Below are 13670 nucleotides of genomic sequence, written 5' to 3'. Positions count from 1 at the left end.
TGATGTGCCCCCAAATCCAAGCCCTGGACATACAGCACCTTTCCACAAGACACCAAGCACTGGAACGTGATAAACTTGCTTGATCACAACATTTGTGAGGGCTGCGATTCTCTGGCCGTCGCAAAAGAATAGTTTTACTACTAGGCCCCACAGAACTGCCAAATGGGCTGGCAGTGGAGGACAGCACCTTACACACGAGGGTATGTTCCCTCATGGAAAAACCACCTACCATGGTTGTGCCTTGTGGAAATTGCTGAGCAGTATGCATTCAATGTCCGATCTGCTTTTCCTTGCACTATGAGCTCCGTTATAAAATTGAGCACTATGGCCAAAAAGGCTGAAATGGAAAGCAAGTCTGGTACCAAGCCCCAGCATATCCACACGGACAGTTGCATAGCTTTTGAATGTGGAGGGTTCCAAGTTCTTTTGCATAAGACTGACCGCGTTTCCAGAAAAGCCTGAGGCACTCCATCGTGAACAAAAATCTTCACACCACCTCGATCCAGGAGTCGCAAGGAGTAATGCTTTCAGATCTGTCGGAGGTACAGGGTTAAGGAGTAGTCGGATTGGAGAATCCAATGAATGTTCAAGAAGAAATGGCAACCATGCTTGAGTTGTTCATAAGCGCTAGCACCAACTCTTTTTCTCTTGCCATACTTTCCCTGGTGTCCGAACATGGCATCAACTGGGGAAATGCTTAATTTGTCCCTGTGGACTATATTTTAAGCAGTGTCAGATACTGCTGTTGTCTAATCCGGCTTCCAACTGAATCTTGGTAACTGAGATGAGGCGAGATGAAAACTGGTATGTGTAAAACAGCCTCAGTAACTGAAGAAGGCAAAGTATCTCGGCAACCTGGAATTCCAATCCGCTACTGTTAAACGACGCAGGTTATCCTGCTGTCAAGGAGATCTAATTGTCCAGGTAGTAATGCCAAAGATCTTCGGCTAAATTGCTAACATTATCAAATTCGAGCCACCAAGGTGATTGATGCATTTCGCTGCTGACCTTGTGTATCTTGAGCAGAATGCAGCGATCAGCCATCCCATTGGTGAAGGAAGGCACTGTGTAGGAACCAGCTGTTAAGATGGATTTCTGAACTCTGTCCTGGTGGCGCAGAAGTTCAGAAGGACAACCTAATTACTTGGAACAGGGTAACCTCTAGACGAGCCAGACCAATCAAGGTAGCGATCGCGGCGGTCAAGACTAGGTCTCAAGAGGGGTGAGGGTGACTGAAAGCCCGCAATGAGCACACAAAGCAAGGACACTTACAAACTACTCCAAACAGGTGCTATATTAAAAATATATACACATTTATTCCAAGGCCTTCAAAACAATGACCGTAGCGAGAAAATCACAATATAACAATAGTAAACCAACACATACCATACCAATACAATATATATACAAATACAACAAGTCTCAAGCGTTATATGCACGAAATGTGTAGTCCACCTAAAAGGGAAGGAAAACAGGCAGTGCGAAATAATGCTTAGACCCAGTTTGCCTTCAGAGGCACCTAACTAAAAGGAAGTCCGAGCCCTGCAAAGAGTGGAGCCTTGTGCTCAAAAGTACCTTTACACGCTGGTGCTAACGGGCCAAAGGGGAGTCTCTTCCAGGGGAATCAGGCAGTTCAGTTTAGTGCACAAATGAAGAACAAGTTCCGCGACTCAAGCGCAGCCTCCACTGTGGGCAGAAGCAGAGTGCGAGTACGGAAAAGGGTGCTGTTTTGACACAGCGGGGAAAAGCTATGGGCTCCTGCAGGAGGGCGATCAGTTCCTAGCTATGCTACCCACCGGTCCCCGATGCAAGCAGACCCAGGCTTCTCCGCGTCAGTTTCAGTAGCTGGCAGGTTCAGAAGAGCAGGGAACGTCTCGTCGTCGTGTTGAGTCTGCAGAGTCGAGTAAAAAGACGTCCCAATCGAAGAAACCTGCAGTTTGTTACCACAGCAGGGCAACGGAGCGGCCGTGTGTATCCGAGCCAAAAGTACACTACTCACTTCAGACCTGGGAACGCCAAGTGTACGAAGCGTGTGAGTGACAAGGACTCAAAATACTACACAACCTGGCGGCGGTTACAGAGCAAGACTCCAGTGTAAGCTGGTCAGTCAGCTGGATGGCCCAGAGACGCTTCCGAAGGCTTACTAGCAGGAGATGGTGAAGATGCCGAGAATAGCTGTTCCCGCTATTCCAAGGGTCGAAGTACCAGTACAGGCCTTCTGGTTCGATCAAAGGTGAAAAGGGTTTCACAAGGCGACAGCAGTGCAGAGGAGCAGTCCTTCAGCGGGTCACCAGCGATTCCTCGGTTCAGCCTCTTGGTTGCAGGATACTTGGCTCCTGTATTCCTTCGTTCGTGAGAACTCAGGAGATCGACATGGTAGTGGTGTTTCCAGCCCCCTCTTATGCATGGTTCCCTTCGCGCCAAAACGGAGGGGACCCAATGGGAGATCCGCTCATACCATTCGTGGACCAATCACGGACCACGGTGGTCCCAGGCATTCACACCACCCTAGACTTTCTGGCACCCAGGATGTGTATTGGGACCAGACATCCCAGCCCACATCCTGGAGGCACACACCAGGCATGTAGAAGCCCGCGAAAGCATCCGGGTTTCGCGGGAAAGTACATGCCCAAATAAGGAAGGCCCCGGGTCGGTCGGCTCGACCTGGGGAAGGTGAAGGGAGCAAGACGGTCAGCGGACAGGACAAAGGAGCCTCGTGGTCTGGCCATTTTGGGACACAGGCCACCATTTTGGGATAAGCGCGAGAAACGCGCTTAGAACGCCAAAAGGAGCTCAAAACACAAACGATCGCTGCCACCATTCCTGTCCCTAAATCACTTGCACCGATCAGTTACAATCCTTAACGAGTATCTAGGGCTTGTAGAAGGCTAGAGACCCAAGAGTGCTGTAACTTAGCTTACAGTGCCCTCTTGTGTCATGATGCACGAAAGCCGCAACATGATAAAAGAAACTACGGAAAACAGCGTTTCCCGGTACTGACTGTCTTAAGGGCATGTCAGTTTCCCCGTAAGAAAGGAGCGAAAGCCCAGAGGAGTGCGGCAGAAGGCTGCACTTCTCTGGCAAAGTCAAGAACAAGGTGAAAAACAGCAAAAAGTTTAGGGGTTGCCACATGGAAGGAAAATTACCTACAATTATGAAATCTTTCCTAACACCAGCCAAACGTTCTAAGCAATTATGTACCATTCTAGATCCCATAGGGACCATTTCCTTTTGATTGCCATAGTTCCACATCTAGATCCTTCTCTGCTCGCATTTGATTGTCACTAGGTCTGGTGGGGAAAGAAAATGGTACGAACATTCCAGACTTCCATGTGCTACAGCTGCCAGTGTAGTGCTACTCTGGCCTTTTCTGAAAGAATTACTGGTTGAATGTATGAAAGACTGTACAATAAAAGCACATTGTCAGCTTCTGCCAGGGCTTGTAGAGAAGAAGACTGGCAAATCTGCCCTGAATGGAGTATAATTGGAACCCTATCACTCTTGCGAATTCCCTCAGGGAGGCCTGCACTTTCCTCAGAAGTACTATAATCGCTCTACTCATGTGGAGCTTCTCAGCCAGCATCCGCAGGGGGGGTGAGGGGGCGGTTGAGGGGGGGGTGAGGTCTCTACTGTATCCATTGAAATGCCTAGAAACCCCATGTAGGAGTGAATCAGGTCTGACTGCTCCAGATTCATCAGCGACTCCAAACTCTGTAAATCGGTCCCTCTGCCACCTCAACTGGGTTTTGTCATGAGACAGGATTTATCACGTTGTCAATCTATGTAATCGGCCTGATGTCTCGTAGCGTAGTACTAGCCTGCCCACTGAAACGGCAGGAAGCGTCTGGGTGGGCAAAATATTGGAACCGCTAGGTAAGAGTCCTTCAGATTCAGGCAACCAAACCAGTCTCTGGTAAGCAAGATACCCATGAGAATGTGAATACCCTCCTTCAAGTGACTTTATTGAATAGACTGGTTGAATTCTTTGGGGTTGATTCTTTATTTTACTAGAAATACACTGCCGAGTAATCTGCAGGATTGACGGAAAGCTGGGAAAATACCCCCACCCCCTCCTCTGAGACATATTGGTCACAACCTGTCGCTCTGGCATAGCTATAGGCCCGAGGTCACACTCTTCTATTGGCCCAGCAAGGAATTCTAGAAAGAATCCCCTTGGTGCCTGCCAAGCCAAAGCATCACCAGATAAAGCATCTACCTATATTGCCGTGCTGTCCTATATTGGCAGAGGCACTGCACAGGGAACACGTTCCTGTGCATTGCATGGACTGCAGCGCTGGCCAGCTTCAGCTCCAACCTCTGCTTCCGTACCTTCTGTTCCTCCCAGCTTTCAGCCACCGCACAGTTTGCTTGGGACATTCTGTCCAGTGTAAAGTGACTGGGGGAGTGGGATCTGCATCTTCCAGCCAAAATGAAAACCTTTCAACAGGACATGATGGATACCTTCACATTTCGCCATTTCTTTCACAGAGCACTTCCCAAATAGGAGCCTTTTCCTATAAATGAAGGCTCTTAGTTCTCAAAATCTATGCTAAATTCTTTTTGCTCCTCTCTTCGGATATCTCAGTTGGTGTTCCTGAGAAAAACGTCCTGTGGTTCCAGTGGCATTCCTGGTTCTGAAGCCTTCTTGGCGAGTATCTTTGAATGGCCCGTTGACATCCAATATCTCAGTTTGGCACGTACCCATTTCAATACCTTTTTAATATGAGCTCTTGCACCCTTTGCTGGAAATGTTGTCTTTTTGGTGTTTGAATCTGGTCAGACACTTTGCGGTTCATATCTACCCTTAGACACTTCACCCTGAGATGGCGTATGACTTTGTCATAGGGACTTCTGCACCATTGTTTGTTTTTCAGCCACTCTAGGGGGTGGCGCACAGTCGAAGGATCTGGGGTGGACCAAGTCCAACATTAATTTTGATGCTTCAGTTTAGCCCTCTGATTCGATTGGCCTGGATGTTATTCTTCAGGCTGGTGGCCGGTCTGACCCCTGCTCTGGTGAGTCAAGGGATTCCTCTGCCTCTTATTACTCGCCAGAGGAGCAGCCCCCCCCCACTTCGCTGGCACCAACCTTCTCAGAGCATGACTGTGTGTCCAAGATGTTCTCCCCTTCTCCGTTAAGGCTTGGCTGATCCTGTGAATACATCTGAACTCACTGTCCCAAAGTCTCTTGGCACTGCGTTCAGAGTGGTGATGTACTGTGCCTCGATATAGCCTCCTCCAACTTTGAGTGATCTGGGTGAGGGGCAATAACATATCAGCCACTGCTCAGCCTCAACTAACGAGCCCTGAGCCCTCTTGCTGCCAGGGATAAGTACTTCCTCTTTAGACCATTATTGGTTTGAGTACACTGCTGGTGCTGCCCAATAAAGCAGGGGCACCCAATGCGAGTACCTGTTAGTCCCCCTTTCTCTGTATCGGTTTGCCATGCGTGCACCGATGATCTGCAAAGCTTTGCAGCTTAAGGAGTTTGTAACGGGCCCCTCCTTGGCAAACGGACAATGGCGTTAAGAAGACGTTCACAGCTGGCGCGTAGCCATCACTGCTCCAGAAGGAGAAACTGTCCGCTTCCAAAATGTTCCCCACGCAGCAAGTGCCTAGTGCCCAGCAGGAATGGCAAATGCATCCTAGCAGTGGCAATGGCCTCAGTGCTGATCAAGATGGCTGCTTGCCGCCGTCTGAAGCACTGTCTTACTCTTGGCGAGTAAGAAATGTGCTTTGTGCCTATAGAGAACTGAGGTGGCGGTCACTTTTACGCCTCTCCTGATATTAAATTGCTGCTTCTGTTGTGTATATCTTGTGCAGCCTTTGAGGTGTTAACCTTTCCCTTAAACGCTGCAGTGCTGTTGAAACGGTCGTCATGTAAACTCAGGAAACCTTGGAAACCCAGCACTTGCAGCTGCGGTGCCTTGGAGATGTTCACCCAGCTCTCACTTTTATTGGAAATTAAATGAAAATCATAGGGGACAGTTGTTGTGGGTGAACGCTTTTGTGCATTGCGGAAAAATAATTATCATTGTAGCCCTTCTGTTGAACTGCAGTTGGTGGAGTTCTCTGCTGTGCTTTACAATAAAGGGCATTGGTGAGATATTCGGAGTCTGGAATGGAATTGGCATTCGGCGTCTTCAGGGAAGCTCAAATCCCAGGTTTAGTGATGCCAGCACGCTAGCTGGTGTGCTCTGCTGGACTGTAGAGTCGACGCTCTTACTATCGTAATCCCGCACACACCAGACGGAACCTATATGGGAGAATATCCATTGGGTCTTTTGGGATGTGCCAGGTGTCTTCTTCCTCGTTTGCCTTCTGGGATGGTGAGGCGACCGCAGTTGCGCATGTATCAGAGTTGTGCTTTTGGGCTCCTACCGACATATTTACCAACTGACCGTTCTCGGTCACTCCAAGAACACTGTACCCACTCAAAGGGACACAGGTTTCGATGAGTGCAAATCAGTTACCTACATTTCCTATCTAAAATACGAGCAAATCCATATGGGGGCGCTTGTGCAAAATTAATCTGATGCTGAGATACCGTAAACCACCCACTAGATTAGGTCCCTGCCCCAGTCCTGGATCTCATGAAGAAGGCTGACTGGAGTGCATGGTTCCTACATATATGCTCTTCTATGTTTGAATCCCACCTTGAATTTACTGCCCTGTCCCCCACCATTTGTGGTTCTATGCGGGGGACCAAGGAAAAGTGTTGCTGATGATTTAGCGCCAGGCCACCTGTCACGGCGACTCCATCCTTGCTTGTTCAGCTGCATAGCACTCCCACCTCCCAGAAGACCCTGTGGACAGCATGGCTAGAAGGCTTCCGACCCACTCTAACATGTTTGAAAAGTCTGGTATGGCCGTCTCTTTCTCCATAACCAGTCTGAACACTGGTCCAACACGCAGAGAGCCCTGCTCCCCTACTTCGAAGCTGGAAAGGAAAACCCAGAGTCTGACAGTTTGCTGCTGTTCATGCTTGCTTCGTCAGACACCGAAAGAGATTTCTGATTAGCTGCAGCGAAGCAGTGTCATGAATGATTCTGTCAGGAAATGAGTATCGGAAAGCAATGTTAAGCGCCAGCTTTTTTTTTCTTTTTTTCTTTCATATTCGTTTATGGGAAACCGAGCTGGCTTTTCTTAACTCCGTATCAGCAATCATTGTTGTGTGGCCTTCGGATTGCTTCCTCTATTTCCCGAAAGCTACTTTGAATAATGTGTGGTGTGGTGTTTTTTATTTTTAGGTTTTTTTTTGTTTTTTACAAAACCGGCAACGTTCATCCAGATCAAGATGAACTTTATTTTTTTACATAATCTCAAATGGCCTGTTTTTTACGCTGACCTAGCAATTACATGTCTTCCCCTTTTTAATGGCCGTGTCCAGGCAGAGTATGCAGCCTAGTAAGCTTCCTCCGAGTCTTCGGTAAGAGCTAGGCCCCTTTAATATCTTTACTTTTGTGTACTGATTGTAGCCATAGTCATGTGACTTTGTTGGTGTGCAGTTATTTGTGGAGCTCCTGGATAGAGACTGGAAGGATGTAGAGTTGAGCCAACCCACGGCACATGGCTACCTGCGACGTGTGGATTGGATGCGATTGAACCATGGCACTCCATGAATACATTTTGGAAGGATGTTGGGGGGTAGGTCAACCCACACACACCAATCTTGTGAGATGCACTTTGAATGAATCCACGTGAAAATAAAAAAGGTGGATGCAGATGTTAAAGCCAGAGTACTTTTATTTTTTATTAAGAATTCTTATAAAGCGCTTAATACCCACAAGCCTCAAAACAAACACAGCATGCAAGCAATACAAAAAACGTACAAAGCTAGAAAACGAGGCAAAGTGACAAAATAGAACCAGGAGAACCAAAGTTTGGAGTTTTTGAGCAGCAGTCCACTCGGACTACAAGCCCCAGATTTGAGGAACACCTGGGAAAATACTTGCGCAGTCTCAAATAGAGATTAAGGTACTGCACTGCACGCCACGAGGATACAAACCCCCCACCCCCCTTTACCTGGCTACACCAATCGTCCAGTTCCATCCTGCACAAAAACTCAGAACAACAAACCACCCCAGGTCCGGATCTTTTGCGAAGCCAGGCAAGAACTTTATTTCGAAGGGCGTCTCTAGGTTCATTCTTGGAGGGTTTTATAAAGTTTGTAATAAAATTTCTGTGATCCAGAGCTTTGGTGGCATCATTTTTTCCATCCTCAACACTCTTAATAGCCTTACTTTTCAAAATTATTACTTTACCAAGCTTTCACAAGACAGCCTTTGGGCTACCAGCAGTTTATCTGGTCCCCGACACGGTTTTGGTTTATTCTAGTTGGTGGTTGCTCGTTTCCCTGTGGCAACTAAATCTTGACAAAGTGACTATTCTTAAATTGGAAGAAAATTAAGCTTTCTTCCCATCTTTAGTTCCCTCCCTCAGTTGCATCAATTGTTTGCTACGTGGCTTTGTATTGGGGAGAAAAAAGATCAATGTTCCAGGGTTCGAAATTGAGGGGCGCTGTGGGCCATTTAGCTCCTGCTTCTATCATAGTAGAGCCTGGTTCGCTGAAACCAAGAGTTACCAGGAGCTACTTTCGGCTTCTAGGGCCAGCTGGTGCCTTCCAAATGTGTAAAGGTGACCATGTTAATAAAGAAGAATTAGAACACATTGAATACACATTTTAACCCAATGGTTCATACAAAATGGACAAAGTGAAGGGGGCTTCTCTGGTTTCTCTTGGTTCCCCTGTGGTCGATCCTACCCTTGAGGTTGATGCCTTAAATCCCATTAGCTGGTTTTAGTTCCTGCTCAGCAAATCTCAATTTCGAACCCTGATGTTCTCCAACATATTGAGGAAAGGTTGATGTATGCTTATGACTCATTAATAGCATTACGAGTTAGTTGGTGAGGTGGGGGTTTGTAGGTCAGCCCTGGCAAAGCTAAAGACTGGGTGCAGTAGGCACTAGAGAACTATGGGGTGGGAATGCACAGCTCATGTAAATCAGGATAATTGATGTGGAGTAGAGGCACACCAAAGGTGTTAGTTCACACTATTAAATAAAGAAATAATGTCAATGAATTTTATGGTAAAATTTCGGGTGCAGGCGGGCTAACGTCACAAGACCACTTGGGACAAAATATCTAAACAACCTAAACTACCTATTGCTAGGCAGTAAGCCCAAATGCACTCCTACCAAATCTTCGTTCGGAAGTTAAATGTTGGCTCTTAGTTGATCAATTAATACTCTCATGTGGAGAGAGTGTTAATTGATTCTTGACTTTAACATATTACAAAATAGAAAATAAATAACATCAATAAAGGATAAATCAGGCATGTAAGATCACTTATGTAACCAATTATACAGATCTGGTACTGACCAATACTTTTTGATACTTTTTAATAGACCTCTCAAGGTCTGTTTTTTCAAACAAATAAACAATGTACAAAAGAATTATTCAGACAATGGTGAAGCATCCAGGAATTCTCATTCCAATAAACAAACAGAGTATAACCTGGTTTGTAAAGGTACATAAATGTAACAAAAGCAGAAAGCAAGTAGCTCAAAGCTTAGCCTTATTATTCACATCCTGTAAATGTTCAAAGGGACATGTATACATTTCATTAACAAATTGTAAACCAGCGATATAAATTTAACAAACGGCAATAAGTTCACTCTTAGGGTTTTTGTATTGTGAAGTAACACCATTCAGGGAAGCCCCTTTTAATAGGTGACATAGGTAACCAACGCGTTTCGGATCGAATGATCCATCTTCAGGGTGGGGACTTCACTGTTCCTGTATGTAGTAGAGTAGTGATTGTTAAATGCGTATTGGTGTGGGCCACTCATCGCAGAGGGAGGAGCTCCATAGAGTAATAGGTAAGAGCACCTTAGAATCAATATAACCCCACTCGCATCCCAGAGTAATCAATTTCTGTTTGAGTGCTTTCCTCTAGATATTTAATATAGAGACCCCGCTACATGGGTTATATTGATTCTAAGGTGCTCTTACCTATTACTCTATGGAGCTCCTCCCTCTGCGATGAGTGGCCCACACCAATATGGCGGATTTCCCGGCTGGCCCAACGCGCATGCGCGGGGTTACCGGGACACCAACTAATGCCTACCGTAGTGGAGCCGCTACGCTTACAGCGGTCGGCTCACTCGGTGTTTATCTGCAACCTAGGTAAGTCTTTGGACTCCGTTTGGACGGCGCACCTGCGTCTGCACTTTTTTGCACCCGCCTTTTTACACTTGGCGTGATGCTTTGAACTTCATGTATCTCGTAGCGAGATACCAGGCTGGCGCTCCTGCATACATTTAATATCTGTGTCTATCCCCTCGGTGGATAGCTTAGACATAGCTCGTTGAGAAAACTTTGTTATGACCATCCAGATGACTCACGACTGTTTGGTCTGATCATTGCTCTGTCATTATTCCTTATAGGGTGTCCTGGCCGCATTCTGTCACTTCCCGGCCTCCGGCGCATTTCAGCTGTTGACTGGGTCTGAATTGGAATTTTTATCAGCCTCAGATTGAGGTTAGTACCCATTATCTCTCTACTTATTTCGGTTTAAAATTATATCCGTTAACCTCACTGATTAGCTTAAATGGTAATGTTTATTCTTTTGAATTTCCCGCAGGAAAGGCTTTTAGAACGCATTTAACAATCACTACTCTACTACATACAGGAACAGTGAAGTCCCCACCCTGAAGATGGATCATTCGATCCGAAACGCGTTGGTTACCTATGTCACCTATTAAAAGGGGCTTCCCTGAATGGTGTTACTTCACAATACAAAAACCCTAAGAGTGAACTTATTGCCGTTTGTTAAATTTATATCGCTGGTTTACAATTTGTTAATGAAATGTATACATGTCCCTTTGAACATTTACAGGATGTGAATAATAAGGCTAAGCTTTGAGCTACTTGCTTTCTGCTTTTGTTACATTTATGTACCTTTACAAACCAGGTTATACTCTGTTTGTTTATTGGAATGAGAATTCCTGGATGCTTCACCATTGTCTGAATAATTCTTTTGTACATTGTTTATTTGTTTGAAAAAACAGACCTTGAGAGGTCTATTAAAAAGTATCAAAGTATTGGTCAGTACCAGATCTGTATAATTGGTTACATAAGTGATCTTACATGCCTGATTTATCCTTTATTGATGTTATTTATTTTCTATTTTGTAATATGTTAAAGTCAAGAATCAATTAACACTCTCTCCACATGAGAGTATTAATTGATCAACTAAGAGCCAACATTTAACTTCCGAACGAGGATTCGGTAGGAGTGCATTTGGGCTTACTGCCTAGCAATAGGTAGTTTAGGTTGCAGTTGGCACTAGCACAGGTGGCAACTTTTACAGATAAAATGTACTAGTGGTGGTCTTATCATGCCTTTTTATTATTGTTCAATTTGAAGCTCAACTGAGTAATCCACTGTGCCGGACCACAGCACAACACCCCGCTTAACATTCATGCATTTGCTTTTTATTTTAACTTCGATTTCTCAATACCACTGACCATTCGGAAGTACAACACTTGATATTTAATTCAGAGGGCACTTTCGCCACACGTGGCCTCTTGCATTGCTTACAAGGTAGGTTGTCTTAATAGGACTGTGCCCTGCATAACGTTAATACATCAAAATCTGCGCTAAAGATGTGTGCATGGAGTAAAGGCAACCAATAAAAGGGTAGTAGATCCGAGGACTGGTTGAAGCACAGCATATTAAATTGCCACTGAGGTATTTAAGGGTCTGGTTGTAGAGTAAGCAAGAGTAAGACTTCTAAGCGCTAGAATTAAAACAAAATAGAGCATCAGACGGTTTCAAGATTGCAAGTCAAATTTTAATATACACATGCGAACTTGAGGTTCAACCACGACCAGAATTTCGTGGAGAAGTGCTTTTTAAACAAACTGAGTGAGCCTGCATCAACATAGTTTGTTATTCATTTGTAGAAGATAAAAACACAAATATGCTTAAATCACATACACAATTCACCCAACCTTTTATCTAATCTCGAGTGGGTAAAACAAACTGTATTTGGCAGATTTTTTCTTGCTGTGACAAAGAGTGTTTACTTTGCTTATGGCTCAATCGTATACTTGGTCCACTAACTAGTTCAGTCAGTGACTTATGTTTTGAGGTCACTAAACATAAACCCGTCTGCCCTTCGTTTCAACAGTGGTAATCCTATTTGAGCAAACTTTCAAAGATACCTTTTATGCATTTGATAAGAATGGAAAGGCTGAACAGTATTACTCAGTGTGTAATTGACCTCTGCTAAATGCGGTCAGCCTTTACATAGCATTTAACCAAGAGAATGAAACCAAATTGAAACAGGTTTTATCCCTCCGCTAAATGGGGGGGACAAGCTTTAATCTTTTTTTAACCCACGTTTATCCGCAATGGCCAAGAGACTAAAACATACATTCTTCACAGATCCAGCCTTTTCTTGTAATAACACCTTTTTTCAGTGACTAAAGGAAAAAGGCCATGAATACATTTCTCTTTTGATTCGTTTGGTGAAATTGACAAATGCAACCTTTTTAAACATCCTAAGAAAATTAGGTTTTGATTGCAAAAATTGATTAGCTTAGGGCTAAGCAAATGCACATTATATCCTAACAAGAGTGACTACATCAAGAATTTTAAAATGGATGAGGATACTTGAGCGAGTGTGCCAAAGCAATGTGTTAACCGGTGGTGAAAACCATCTGTTGCATCAGGATTATGTAGGTTCCACTGCTATGCGGAGAGCATGGATCTCAAACCTACTTTTCTGAGCAGTAGAAGTAGTTTTCAATGCGTGCGTTAATAGTGGAGTTTGTAGATCTTTCGATCCGAGAAGGAATTACAAAATGGTCTGGCCCTGCAAAGGCAACCGGGGCACATGGATGGAAACTCTTGAATCTGCCCCACTTGCCAGCCACCTTCTATTAGAGGCCTGTTCTCTAGGGAATGGGCGTTGGTGCTCGATCCTCTGCCATGTGGTGATGTGTTTTTGCTTATAGTGAGCATGGCCTTGCTGAGATTCTAATAGCGCAGGGTCCACTCAAGCAGTCTGTATCTGAACTGATAAATTCCCGATGTCTTCTTGCGCTTCATTTAAAAAAAAGAAACCTTGCTTTGATTTCCTTCCGCCTTTTTTGGAGGATTGAGGGGGGGCTTAAGTGGAACAGTTTGTGGACTATTGACCTAATCGGCATGAACCGAAGTAGGGGAGGGAGGACACCCTGCTTTGTTGCCCTCCTAAAGAAACCTGGTTTTGACAGGAGCAGATTTTCTGTTGACCATTGCGGCAGGTGAGGTGTAGCGCTGCTTAGTCGTGCCTAAAATGTTCTTCCCATACCAGTCCGCTACTAGCAATTCTGTCTCTAGTGGTCCAAATCCATGGCACCAGGGGAATGAATGGAGTAAGTTGCAACTTTAGCTACACTGAAATCCGCCTGGATCTCTACACCGTGTCGTCAGGTTACTGCATCAACCTTTCCAGATTTGCGATTCTGCCCCTCTCCTCGAGCTGTCAAAAGCTCAAACTGGTCAGCCGTGTCTTTAAGCAGTGCTCTAAGAGGACGAACTGCTGCATATGTATACAGCCATATAATTTAGTATATAGATTGTGTGACCTTATGTAACATATAAAATAAATATTTGAAA

The 13670-nt window shown here is 45.0% G+C and overlaps 1 protein-coding gene across 3 annotated transcripts in view; it reads left to right on the top strand.

Annotated features, from left to right (window-relative positions):
- RAP1B (RAP1B, member of RAS oncogene family) overlaps positions 1-13670 on the top strand; it is a 421780-nt gene that overhangs the window by 141842 nt on the left and 266268 nt on the right. Inside the window, exon 2 of one of the 3 annotated variants that reach the window (XM_069629723.1) lies at positions 10448-10541. The exons of the other annotated variants lie outside the window; for them this stretch is intronic. The gene's annotated coding sequence lies outside the window, so the exon portion shown is untranslated. The remainder of the gene's footprint in view (positions 1-10447; positions 10542-13670) is intronic. 3 annotated transcript variants of the gene reach the window in all.

This window comes from Ambystoma mexicanum, chromosome 12, assembly GCF_040938575.1.
Source record: "Ambystoma mexicanum isolate Mex_15411 chromosome 12, UKY_AmexF1_1, whole genome shotgun sequence".
Taxonomy (NCBI): domain Eukaryota; kingdom Metazoa; phylum Chordata; class Amphibia; order Caudata; family Ambystomatidae; genus Ambystoma; species Ambystoma mexicanum.
The sequence above is the reverse complement of the archived record's forward strand: the minus strand, read 5'-3'. Positions and strand labels throughout refer to the sequence as shown.